Raw genomic sequence first — 14303 nt, 5'->3', positions numbered from 1 at the left:
GACTTTAAAACAATACTCATGTACTAAAAAAAATATCAGTTTTCCTACCTTCACATAATCGGAGGGTACAAGAAGTTAGTGAAGGACTCTAATCTTAACCTCCTGTTCATGTCTTCATATCCGCCTTTGGTTTAAGGCTATGAAATTAAAGAGGGGAAAAAAGATGGCTCTCAGTCCAGACATATAATAGGTGGGGGAAAAAACTCTCATGCTATTTTTAATAATAAATGTTAAACGATATATGAATCGATTTTATTTTTCATGACGCTTTAAAAATACATTTCCAAGGGCATCAATTTGATCCGGTAAATGATCTCTCAGAATCTGCACGTCTGAGCCAGGCTGAAAGCACTTTGAAGGCGCGCCAGCCAGGGAGGAACGCAGTTCTGACACCAACACCCACCGGGCTGCTGAAAGACAAGTCTGGAATATGAAATCCATCCGTGGGGAGGAAACATGAGCACTAATGACAGCGCTGACTAGTTGAAAAGGCAAATCCAGTTCAGCCACGTCCTCTGAGAGCCCCAGCTGTTCAAATGAGCCTTAGAGAATTAAAGGCTGTCATAGGGCATGTCTTTCACTGAAAGGAGGAGAAATGCCATCATCCCAGAGCGCACGAATATGCTCCCCGGAAGAAAGGGCTGGTGCAAAAGCTCTAGCTTCCCTGAAACTTTGGTTTGGAAAGTGTGACAACTTGTCCTTGGTTCCCAGGTCCCTTTGTTGTGTGCAAAGCTCTCATTTAAGAGCTACAGGCTTTATGAAGAGAACTGGCATAAGTCAAATATTCTCATGCAGTAATAAGGCAATAATAAAATAATTACCTTTTCTCCCTCATTCATTCAACAAACAGCTGTCAGCTCTTTTGATGTGGATTTTGAGTGAGATGATGAGAATAATCACATAAGAGGACATGACATCTACTGGCAAAGGCCCTATGGGTCTAGCTAGGGAGGCCAGCAGGTAAGTGACAAGCTGTAGAGCAGGTACTATAGAGAATGGCCCAGAGTTCTAATTAGCACAAATAATAAGGGAGCAGGCATTTGATGAAAAAGTGGGTGTTGCTTCATTCGTGTCTAGACCCTCAAAGGTCTAGAGAATGATTAAAAGTTAGGTTTAAAATGAAATACAAGAGGGCTTCCCTGGTGGTGCAGTGGTTGAGAGTCCGCCTGCCGATGCAGGGGACACGGGTTTGCGCCCCGGTCCGGGAAGATCCCACATGCCGTGGAGCAGCTGGGCCCGTGAGCCATGGCTGCTGAGCCTGCTCATCCGGAGCCTGTGCTCTGCAACGGGAGAGGCCACAACAGTGAGAGGCTCGTGTACCGCAAAAAAAAAAAAAAAAAAAAAAAAAAAAAAAAAAAAAAAAAGAAATACAGGAAAGGAAACAACATTTGAAAGAAGATACCGAGCCTAGAGCAAGTGTGTCAATTCAGGAGATTGTACGTAGCTCAATATGGCTTAGAATAAGGTTAGAAAGTGGTTATCCAAATATGACAGGCAACCGAGCAAAGATGTGAGAATGATCTTTCACATCAAAGTTTCTGCATAAGGATAAGGAAAACGAAGGTGACAAAACAGGATATGTGTAAAAGTGAAACAGAATTATATTTAGGTTATACCATGTCCAGGCAAGCATTAGGTTGGATTTGATGTCAGAAGATTTCCATTCTGTTCCAACTCTCTCCTTTCTGGCTGTGTATACCAGGGAGAGTTGAATAAATATGTTGAGCTTTGCATGTCTAATTTGTAATATGAGCACAGAATATTTACTGAGTTTTTATGAATAATTAATAAAATAATAAATGTGAAAGTATTTTTTAAACTACACAGAGCGATACAAATATTAGTTATTATTACATCTGCAAGCTTGCAGTGGGAAATAAATATCCATCGATTACGGTAGGGCCAGATAGTAAATATTTTAGGCTTTGAGGGCCAGTCTCTCATTCAACTACTCAACTCTGCCCTTGTGGTAAGAAAGCACCTGTGGACACTACATAAACAAATGAGCATGGCTGTGTTCCAATAGAACTTTATGTATGGAGATGGAAATTTAAACGACATATAATTTTCACATGACATGAAGTTAAAAAAAAATCTTCTTTTGATTTTTTTCAACTATTTAAAAATTCAGGCTGTACAAAAGCAGGCAGTTGGCCAGATTTGACTCACAAGTCATAGTTTGCTAACTCTTTAATTAGGTAAATTATTCACTGAATTTGAAGTCCAGGCTCTGTTAGTGTGAGCAGTGGAGATATGTATAAAATATTTGCTCTTTTTCTTTTACCCAATACCATTAAAGCATGCACACAAACAGAGAAAATAAGGTTGAAATTCTGAGAGCTCTCTAGAGGTGTGGAATTCAAAAGAGACCAATATTCTTCTCTAGTGAGTTGAATGGGATGGATTTAAAACAGAGGGTCCCCTTGGGCCACAGCTTTGACTGGCATGAGGTGGATGACCTCAGTTTCCTGCTTACCTCAAAGGGCTGCTATGAAAAAAAAAATAGAAGTGGTTGTGAGTATGAAAATACTTGTTAACTATAAAGCATATATAAATATGAATTATGACAGAGATGAACTCTCCTTTTTGTTGTAATCTTGCTTGTTTGGTTTGAGAGACCCAAAAGAACGTAGAAACTTTGGCAGAAGCCACAGGATACGAGCAGATGATACATTTAATTGTACAATCAATTACTATTATAATTGTTTTGTTTGCTTGGCATAGATAGTGTTAATACATAGGAAGATTCAAGAGGTCAATTCTAAGCTTCCAAACCTGTGTGCCTTGCATGGATAATGGGTATGTAGTAAGATATTGATTGATTCCCTAAGTCCTTAGTGAGAGATGGCAGTGCTTTGGATGGCTGGAATACCCAAGTTGGGGACCATGTCAGAAGCTCCTGAAATTATGGTCTGATTAGAATGGACATTGCTGGGATGGTGGATCAAATTCCATAACCCCAATTCCATAACCCCAAATCTCCATGTTGGAAAGGGGATAGATAATACAAACCTAATAGCTAAGCAGAAAGCAGAAAGCAATTGAAAGGCTACTTAAGGATTAAATATAGGAAGCCTATAGCTTAGCAAGATGATGCTAAGCAAAACCAAAAAAAAATTAAAAATAAAAAGAAAATAATGAAAATTTACATAAGTCAATTGGTCAAAAGTTTTGTGTCCTTCCAGAAGAGAAGAACTCTTAAACAGAAAGCCATAAAAATCCTAAGGGCTCATATGATTTATTCAGTTCTCATTTAAAACCTAAAAGGCTGGATGTGAATTTTTTAGTAGAATAACTGTCATTTTGTCGTAAGGTCAAATCTCAGTGTTGAAAGATAAAGAAGAACCAGGAGCAGTGTTATATTTAAATCAGAAGAATTGAATGTCATGCCCTTCAGACTTTCAATGGGCTTGGTCATGATCCCTGGCATTGACCCTAGGTACCGCTCCTTAAGAGGGGAAAAGCAACATTCTAAAAATTACAATCTAGTCAGAAAAAAAAGAAGGAAGGAAGGAAGGAAGGAAGGAAGGAAGGAAGGAAGAAAGAAAGAAAGAAAGAGAAAGAAAGAAAGAAAGAAAGAAAGAAAGAAAGGAAAAAGCTAGCAAACCATCAAATAGCCTGTTGCGGGTAACATAAAACAGCATGAGATGCTATGGTATTAGAACACAAGATTCTGAAAAAAACAAATCTTTCTAGACCAATTTAATTTATTTCAACAAAAATGTACAAAAATGTATGAACAAGATGGAAACAATAACAGCCATCTATCTTACCTCCAAGAAATCTTTGATCAATTCTCTCTCATAAGACATTCCTCTCAATAAGTGACAAAAGTGGAGACTTGAGAATAATATTTTGGTTGAAAAATAACTGACTTTAAAGTGATTATCAATACCTCAATCTCAACTAGGGCCATATATATTATTTAACAATAATTAGTCCTAGAATATGTTATGTTTTACAACTTATGATAACCCTCTTTAAAAATTGGGAATATCCTTATCAAATATACAGATAAAACTGACTAGGCAGAAATATTAATATAGAAGAAATAAATGTATGTCAAGATGATATTATAAGCTGATCAAGTTAACTATTGGAAAAAAAAAGTGACAAAATTTGATGAACATGAGGGAAGATAGCAAACACACATATTCAGAAAGGGGAAGAAGGAATTTCCTGGCAGTCCAGTGGTTAGGACTCCATGCTTCCAGTACAGGGGTCTGGGGTTTGATCTCTGGTCCAGGCTAAGGGAACTAAGATCTCACATGCCCTGTGGATCGGCCAAAATAACAAACAAGAAAACAAACTGAAAGGGAAAGTATTTGTAGAGGGTAAGATAACTTAGGTGAAAGAAGACCAAAATTTTAATAGAAAAAAGGTGAAAATGAAGGACCCTCTCTTCATTGTGGATTATTCCTATATGCCAAAGATGTCTGCTCCTCAGATTTTCTGGGACTGTAACATAAGTATACCTCTGTTTGCATCCTTACCTGTCAGTCTCTGAGATTCCTGAGGGCAGTGACCAAACCCTAGTACCCTTCCATATACATTCCTGAAAACATAGAAGGCTTTGGGTCCTCTTCATTAATATTGTTGAATATTGTTCAACATTAATATTGTTGAACTCAGTGGTTTGTCAGATTAAGATACCATGATAACTTGAGTGAGAAATATGGGTCAAAGAGGACTGTGATGAGTGTTCAAAAAATAAAATATTTGAAAATAAATCCCATAAAATATGTGAATTTGATGAAGACATAATTGAAGTCAGGAATAAATTTCTGAAAACCTTGAAAAGCTCAGCTATTGTCTCTAGTTTCTTGTCACCAAACAGTTACTGAATTTCCATACACTTAGTTTCATAAATGTCCTTTAAATACTCTTCTTTAACATCTTTACTGGAGTATAATTGCTTTACAATGGTGTGTTAATTTCTGCTTTATAACAAAGTGAATCAGTTTATACATATACATATGTCCCCATATCTCTTCCCTCTTGTGTCTCCCTCCCTCCCACCCTCCCTATCCCACGCATCTAGGTGGTCACAAAGCACTGAGCTGATCTCCCTGTGCTCTGTGGCTGCTTCCCACTAGCTATCTATTTTACGTTTCATAGTGTATATATGTCCATGCCACTCTCTCACTTTGTCACAGCTTACCCTTCCCCCTCCCCATATCCTCAAGTCCATTCTCTAGTAGGTCTGTGTCTTTATTCGCGTCTAACCCCTAGGTTCTTCATGACTTTTTTTTTCTTAGATTCCATATATATGTGTTAGCATATGGTATTTGTCTTTCTCTTTCTGACTTACTTCTCTCTGTATGAGAGACTCTAAGTCCATCCACCTTACTACAAATAACTCAATTTCGTTTCTTTTTATGGCTGAGTAATATTCCATTGTATATATGTGCCACATCTTCTTTATCCATTCATCCGATGATGGACACTTAGTTTGCTTCCATCTCCTGGCTATTGTAAATAGAGCTACAATGAACATTTTGGTATATGACTCTCTTTGAATTATACAAATCAAAACTACAATGAGATATCTCACACCGGTCAGAATGGCCATCATCAAAAATCTAGATACAATAAATGCTGGAGAGGGTGTAGAGAAAAGGGAACACTCTTGCACTGCTGGTGGGAATGTAAATTGATACAGCCACTATGGAGAACAGTATGGAGGTTCCTTAAAAAACTACAAATAGAGCTACCATACGACCCAGCAATCTCACTACTGGGCATATACCCTGAGAAAACCATAATTCAAAAAGAATCATGTACCAAAATGTCCTTTAAATATTAACCTCATGTTAAGGAAAGTATTTTTGAAAGTTTCGTTGATTACTTCTAACTGATAGAGACAGGACTTCCAGCCCATTTATTAAAATACATCCCAAAAGCAGCATGGTAGACTATCACAGAAACAGCACTTTCCATTTAGTTTCAGTTATTGGGCTGTTCATCCACATTGCTTTTATTATTATGAAAATAAAAATAAGAAATAACATTCAAAGCTCACATGCCACCCACTACATGCCAGGTCTTCAATGGTCTCGGAGATATGGGATGGCTAATGCTGGTCCTTGGATTGAGGGCATTCAGAATAGGCTGAGTTAAAGTCATGAGTAATTAGTGCAGCACCATTTAAACTGTGGTCTGCTAAAGAGTTATAACAGCTGTACATACATGTTCTATGGACAATTAAAGTACTATAAAAATAAACTTCATGCTGGTCAGAATAGCCATCATTAAAAGTCTACAAACAAAAAATGCTGGAGAGTGTGTGAAGAAAATGGAACCCTTCTACACAGTTGATGGGAATGTAAATTTGTGCAGCCACTATGGAGAACAGTATGAATGTTACTTTAAAAACTAAAAATAGAATTACCATATGATCCAGCAATCCCAGTCCTGGTCATATATCCAGAGAAAACTATAATTTGAGAAGCTACATGCACCCCAATGTTTATTGCAGCACCACTTATAATAGCCAAGACATGGAAGCAACCTAAAGGTCCATTGATAGATGAATCGATAAAGAAGATGTGGTACATATATACACTGGAATATTACTCATCCATAAAAAAGAATAAAATAATGCCATTTGCAGCAACATGGATGGACCTAGAGATTATTCTGAAGTACGTCAGAAAAAGAAAGACAAATACCATATTATATCACTTATATGTGGAATCTGAAAAAATGATACAAATAAACTTATTTACAAAGGAGAAACAGACTCACAGATGTAGAAAAAAACATGGTTGCCAAAGAGGAATGGAGGAGATAAATTAGGAGTTTGGGATGAACAGATACACACTACTATATATAAACTAGATAAACAAGGACCGACTGTATAACACAGGAAAGTATATTCAATATCATATAATAATCTATAATGGACAAGAATCTGAAAGAAAAAATATATGTGTATACATATGTGTATATATGTATATGTATGTATAACTGAATCACTTTGCTTTATACTTGAAACATTGTAAATCAACTATACAGCAATGAAAATGTTTATTATATAATTAATTAATTAAAAAAATGGTTACATGAGCAAATAATATTTGAGAAGTAAAGTATATTCTCCAAATCTGGCATTTCAACTTGTGTGGACAAGTTGTAAGAATCTCTGCAGTAAAGAAACACGATGAACTTTGTTTACCCCACATACAACAGTTTTTGAGTATGGAACGTTTTCTCCCAAACCCAATTAATTAATTTCTACTTCTGAAAGTGGACAGTATACTGGCCGAGGACTCAAAAGTCTGGCTGGATCTTAGCCTCAGATCTCTTGCTAGCACCTTGTTTGACCTTGGATAAGACACTTCAGCTCTCAGCAGTGAAGTTTCCTCTAATGTAAAATGAGAGCACTATTTCAGATGTATCTCAGTGCTTGTTCAGATCGCAAGCCTGATGACACTAACAAAGGTCTCAGAGAAGAAGACACAGCTTCTTCCATATTGAGTGAGTCTAAGTCAACCCTAAGTCAACCCAAAGAACACATAATAAGCATACTCGTGGACGGTTAAGAGTGAAGACTGACAAAACTAGTTACCTGTTTGAAAAAAAAAAAAAAAACAGGCACAAAACATCAAAAATTTTCAAATTGTTCCCTGAATGTGACCAAGAGTTTAAACCTAGGTGTGTCTGAAGGATGAACAGGGAAACAGGAGAGCGGTTGATGTGGAAGAATGCAAGACTCAGACACATCAAGCTCAGGATGGCAACATTTAGACAGAAGACACCCAGAAATGCTTTGTGCACAAAGGTTTAGTTAACCACCATGACATCATCCACAAAGTGAAATTCACCTCCTCCCATCCCCATTTACCATATCAGTATTGATGAGCTCCCCGGAATCTACTATCTGAGGATAGTCTATATTTCTCCAACCCTACCTTTACTTAGTTGCTATAACCTGTCTTAATAGCTAATTCCATAGGTTAGAGTTCCAGGGCAAAACAAACTACTTTTGTTTGTTTTACTAAACACATAGCCTGAAGAATTAAGGAAACATCATTTTCCCCAAGATTTTGGGATAAATACTGCATGTTTTCCCTGATTCCCCATCAACAGCAGCAGCAGCATCTTTCCTACCATCTGAAGTGAGTATTTCAGATTTTTACAGAATGAATTCTAGACATTCATATTCCCATTTCCCACATATAGAAACTGAAGATAAGCTAGATGAAGGCAAAAGTGTAAGGTCACGTGTTAAGTAGGGTCAGAATTTGAACCCAGGTGACTCTGAATGGGGTACTCAGGGAAATAAGAGGGGATACTGGGCTCAGGTACATCATTAAGCCTTCTTCAAGCTTTGCCTTCCTTCTCTGTCACACCTTGAGGCAAGGAGTGGTCTTAGTTACAAGATGTCTGTAGGAGCCATGGAATACATTACCTCTCTTGTCTTGATTTTTTTGTCTCCTTCCATCCTCCCAAATGTATGCTAAAGACACCTAATTGTCTTAGCTTGCTCTCATATTCTTTTGTCAGGAGGAAGTTTCCCCGCTGGGTCTATTCAAATAAATAATATGTCCTTATACGGTGGGAACTTCCCTCTGGAAATGAGAAAAGAGAGAAGGCTGAGGAGATAATGGACCATCAAAGTAAACCCCAAAACAGGAGAAATTAGGAGAATCAGAATTAATTCAGGTGAAAACTGAGAAGAGCTTAACGAATGTAGTGCTGAAGTTTTTCAGTTTCGGGCATTTGAATATGAAAGTGTCAATCTGATGGAAACTAGGCTGTTAGTTTCAAGAAACGCTTCTGAATAGCTCTGTGGTCACTGGAACAGGCTACCAGATATGATCCCTGTCCCTGAAGCTCGGTTTTAAACAGGTTATTGATATTTACTGGAAAGATGAGGGTGCATTTCTCTGCAGAGAATATAACCCAGGTGCTATGCTAAGGTCAGAGAGTGAGCAAGGGGCAAAGAGAATGACAGTGTTGTGATTTGATCGTCAGAGTTTACACATTTCAATAATCTCAAATGTTAAAAAGACTTCTGAAAGCAGAATATGATATTAAATTTCATCAAAGAGCAGACAATGAACTCTGCTCCATAAAGCTCTGAAATCCCTCTGACTAGGCAGAATTCTCCTAATGAGCTCTGTGGGTCCATGCCAGTCTTTTGCCATTCCAGGCTTCAGTTTCTTCCCTTTAAAATGAAAGGATTAGATGAGATGTGTTCTGAGGATCCTCACCACTCAATTTACGATTTTATGATTCTATTCTGAAAAAAGTAACAATCTATTTGAAAAGCAGCAGGACCCTGTGGGGGTTCTCCCAGGTATAAGTCCTTTCTTTGTCCCCCATTTCTTGTTTGTAGCAAATAGGGTTCATTCATCCTCCTTCACCTTCACTGAGTTCCAAAGGGCAGATTCAAGCAGTTGCTAATCAGGGAAGCGAGGGGATGCAGAGACAAGGGAGGAGCAGGCAAGAAATAATTGTGCAGCCTTGGGACAGAGTCCTGGTTCCTCCTCAAGGAATATACATAACAACATATCTCTGAGTTCTACTGCAGGAATGAAGGCCACCTCTCAGGGGGAGGATGGTAACTTCAGGCTGAGCCCAAGATTCTTAGAGCACCACCCTATTACCTCACCACTGACAAATCAGAAGAAAATCACATACCCTGCAGCCCCCGAAATTTTGCATATGAAAACTTCTCCCCTGAAGAAACCACTGGGGAGTTCAGGGTTTTTGAGCACAAGCCACCTGTTCTCCTTGCTTGGCCCTGCAATAAACCTTTCTCTGCTCCTAACTGATTTTTTGGCCTCACTGTGCATTGGGCACATGAACTTGTGTTTGGTAACACATTGAAAGTTCAGAAATATTTGACAGCTGCTAATGAGTTTATGTTATATATACTACCTATTGTGCATTATCTCTAATCCTCAGTGTACCTCTATAAAGTAAGTCCTGGCATTTCACAGTAGTTCCAAAAGATCACATAACAGTTCCAATAATTCTTATTCTAATCATTGAAGGAAGAAGGAGAAATCAGGTGTGAGAAAACTTTTTCTTCAGCATAACCAACATCATTGTATTCACCTCCTTGTGCCATCTTTTTTCAAATTAATGAATTAATTTTTTATTGGAGTATAGTTGATTTACAATGTTGTGTTAGTTTTGGGTATACAACAAAGCAATTCAGTTATACATATATAGTTTTTCAGATTCTTTTCCCATATAGGTTATTACAAAATATTGAGTATAGTTCCCTGTGCTATACAGTAGCTCCTTGTTGTTTATCTATTTTATATAGAGTAGTGTGTATATGTTACTCCCAAATTCCTAATTTATCCCCCCACCCCCTTTCCCCTTTGGTAACCAAAAGTTTGTTTTCTATGTCTGTGAGTCTGTTTCTGTTTTGTAAATAAGTTCATTTGTACCATTTTTTACATTCCACATAGACGTGATGTCATATGATATTAGAAAGGAGTGTCCTAAGAGTAGTAAAGGACAAAATCCAGAGATGTAAGTCTGGGAGTGGCTGGTTAATATATATTTGGTGGTTGATTCTGAAATTACTACACCCAGGAGTGATCCTAATTACCAGTGTGTTTACTAGGGTTAGGATGGAAAAACACATTGATAAGCCCCCCCTTCAATTTTTTAAAATTAAAACCAAACCAAGTAAAAAGAATATTTGATATGTGTTGAAAACTTAAAATGTTGGGTATTACACTAGAAACTTTATGTTTATTTTCTCCTTTAATACAACAGCCCTATGAAATAGGCATTTTTTTTTTCTTTCTTTCCTAGTTTTCAGATAAGGAAACAGAGGCTGGGAGAGTTTAAACACCAAGGTCTTAGAGCAGGGACTCAAGAACACATCTTGAAACCAAATCCCATGATCTCAACAACTGTGTTCTACTTCTATGCAGCAGCCAGTAGAAAAATATATGTGGTGAGAAAGCCTGAGTTAAGGTATGGTAATATCAGCTCTGAAAACTGGGTGAGCAGATGCAGACTTGAGTACCCTCAGTGTATGTGATGCATCCATGTGAGGCTGTTAATTCACCAAGAGATTAAGTGCTTTGCTCTGGAACAATCATCCAGCTAAATCACTGAACTGGGTGATTTGACCTGTAAACTGGGCTGTTTTCCAAACCTAGCAGTCACTGACCTCAAAGCTCAGCAATGGCCACCTTTCAAAAGTGATGTAAAGGACCTGTGGTCACAAGAACAAACTAGCTGGTACATTATTGAATTTTTGAACATTGGGGCCCTAACTACCATCTACATTATTTTTTCTTCTTCCTTTCTTTCTTTTTTCTTTCTTTCTTTCTTTCTTTCTTTCTTTCTTTCTTTCTTTCTTTCTTTCTTTCTTTCTTTCTTTCTTTCTTTCTTTCTTCCTTCCTTCCTTCCTTCCTTCCTTCCTTCCTTCCTCCCTTTCTTTCTTCCTTCCTTCCTTCCTTCCTTCCTTCCTTTCTTTCTTTCTTTCTTCCTTCCTTCCTTCCTTCCTTCCTTTCTTTCTTCCTTCCTTCCTTCCTTCCTTCCTTCTTTCTTTCTTTCTTTCTTTCTTTCTTTCTTTCTTTCTTTCTTTCTTTCTTTCTTTCTTTCTTTCTTTCTTTCTTTCTTTCTTTCTTTCTTTCTTTCTTTCTTTCTTTCTTTCCTGGAGGGAAATGGGTACTCTTATTCAAATTGTAAAAACAATGCTGGGTACACACTTCTCTCCCCACCCCATCTCCAACAAGGCCCCAAGGAAAGTCACAATTTGGGGATTATTGGGTTTAAAAATAAGCCACAGAAGAAACCTTGGGGTACACTTAGCCTAATACATTTATTTTGCAGATGAGAAAACTGCCCACTTTCATGAAACTTGCTTATTCATCCCCAACTGGTTACTTAAAAATTATGTGGGTTCAGAAAAATACTCAACTTGTCTAGATCCTCAGGTGTTTCATCTGTAAAAGAGAGATAATAATAATAAAGCCTACTGCCTGGGATTGAACAAAGAATTAAGCAAAAGCATGAGTAGAAATCCTCAGGGATAGCACTGGCCCAGGGTTTGATAAATGTTGGCAAATTTCAGTTCACATCAAATATCCCATTCTAAGGTCTGTTGAGATCTCACTTCTGTGAAGCTTCCCATGAGTACTTAAGCCCACATGGGATAGCCTTCTTTGGCTACTTATTACTCCAGAAAACTTTTCACTGAATTATAAATCTAAGTATAAGTAGTTTACTTATGTACAACTGGTTACCAATTCCAGGTTTGCTTCAGAATATATACTGAAATTTCTCCAGCATTTTCCACATTCCCCACAGTGCCAGCTTCAGTTTCGAGGTCATAGTTAGTATCCACAGCTAACTTTTAATTGAATAATTAAGTTTTAAAATAATTTAATCAATTTAAAATATGTGCCAATTTTAAGAGGCAAAAATGACTGATAAGTCTTATAATTAAAATAACAATTTTCTTCCCAATCTACATCCTGCCCTGATTTTAATTCCCCCAAAGAAAAGACTTGAATCTATTTCAGTTTTTTCTTCTGGTACCAACCACTATTTTTCTAAATAACATGTTTATGCTGCTAACTTTTGACTTTTCAATTTTGAAGATCACTATGATTTTTCTACTGTGGACAATAAGGATTTAGCTTTCTTATATACCCTCTACCATCCACCCAGAACAATTAATGCATAATTGTTGGTTACACCAATATCCAGTGTTTATATCATTGTGACTACATATATATTAGCCAACCCAGACCAATTAATGTGTAATAATTGCATTTATCCTTTTGCAAATATTTATTTTCTTATATTTTCACCTGCTTCATTGGGTATATGCCTATCACAAGTTTATCATTAAACTGCCTGACCTGGGAATCTCCTTTCAATATGCTGAAATACCCTATGTTGTATTTTGCATTTTATTCCCTTTGTCTGAAACCATGACTTTCTGTTATTTGACTCTTTCCCTCATTTTGGGAGAGTGTATCTTGAGAAATAAAGATGAGGAAAATAAAAAATTTTAAACTTTAGTTATATGTAAAGTCCTAGCTCTTTTCTCATACCTGATTACTAACCAGGTGAAATACATAATTTTTAGCTTGAAAATATTTTCTCTTAGAATTTTGAAGGCAGTGCTCCGCTGCAATTGTAACTTCTGATAGAGGGACTGGGAAATCTTATACCATATAAATTCCTTATTCAATATAGGATGACTGCTATTGTACGCTTTCTAAAACCCTGAGGGTTTTCCCTTTGTTGCTGTTCTGAAATTCCACGATGATACAATTTGGTATAAGTACTTTTCTTTTCATTGTGTTTTGCACACAGCAAACCCCTCTAGGCTGTAGTTTGAAAAGCTCAAGTCTTCTTTGATAAATTTCTCCTTTCTGATTTATCTGTCTGTCTTTGTGGAACAAAATGATTTGGGGCATCTGGGTCTGATTCTCTCTCTCTGTTTTTGATCTATTCTTCCATCATTTTACTCTTCTTCCTGAGAATTTTTTTTAAACACGTTGTCAATTGTGTTTTTGAGCTGGATAGATTCTGCTATCATAATTTTGCTTTCCAAGAGTCCTTTTGTATTATCTTAATGTTTCCTTTATTGTAGTATCCTATTCTTTATTTCCTTCATCTTCTATCTTCTTTCATCAAAATTAACTACATTACAAATATGAGTTTGAGCAAATGTACATTACAAGTTTGAACAAATTCACATTGTATTATAACTTTGAGGGAGAAAAAAAAAAACTTATGAGTGAAACTTACTTTTAGACAAACTGCCCTGTGTAAACTAGATTTGCTCAGACTTACATTTGGGGTTCAGGTGGGAAGAATGCTCCTCCCCAGAGATATCAGCCTTAAATCAGTAGGACTGTGGGGACAGGACAGTAGACTAACAACCTCCCTTCCCTTCCTGGGTTGGTTTCATTGCCCTGTCCTCCCAAAGACCTGTTAACCACCTTCATCACATCTTATCAGCTGATGCTTTGTTGTCACATATTATTGAAATAAATGCAGCATTTGAGAATACTTGTCAGTATTTTCTCTACCAGGATTCTTTTATGGACTGAATTTTGTCGCCTGTCAAATTCATATGTTGAAGCTCTATCCTTCAATGTAACGTATTTGGAGATAGGGCCCTCAGAGAGGTAAGTCAGGTTAAATGAGGTCATGGGGGTAAGTCCCTAATCCAATAGGGCTGGTGTCCTTATAAGAAGAAGAGTTGCCAAAGCACTCTCTCTTTCTCTCGTGCTCTCTTTCTCTCCTTCCCTCTCACTCTGTCTCTTTTTGTAGGAGCACACAGAGGAAGTGAGTGAGGAGGG

This window comes from Orcinus orca, chromosome 7 (assembly GCF_937001465.1).
Source record: "Orcinus orca chromosome 7, mOrcOrc1.1, whole genome shotgun sequence".
Lineage (NCBI taxonomy): Eukaryota > Metazoa > Chordata > Mammalia > Artiodactyla > Delphinidae > Orcinus > Orcinus orca.
Note: the sequence above shows the minus strand (reverse complement) of the source record.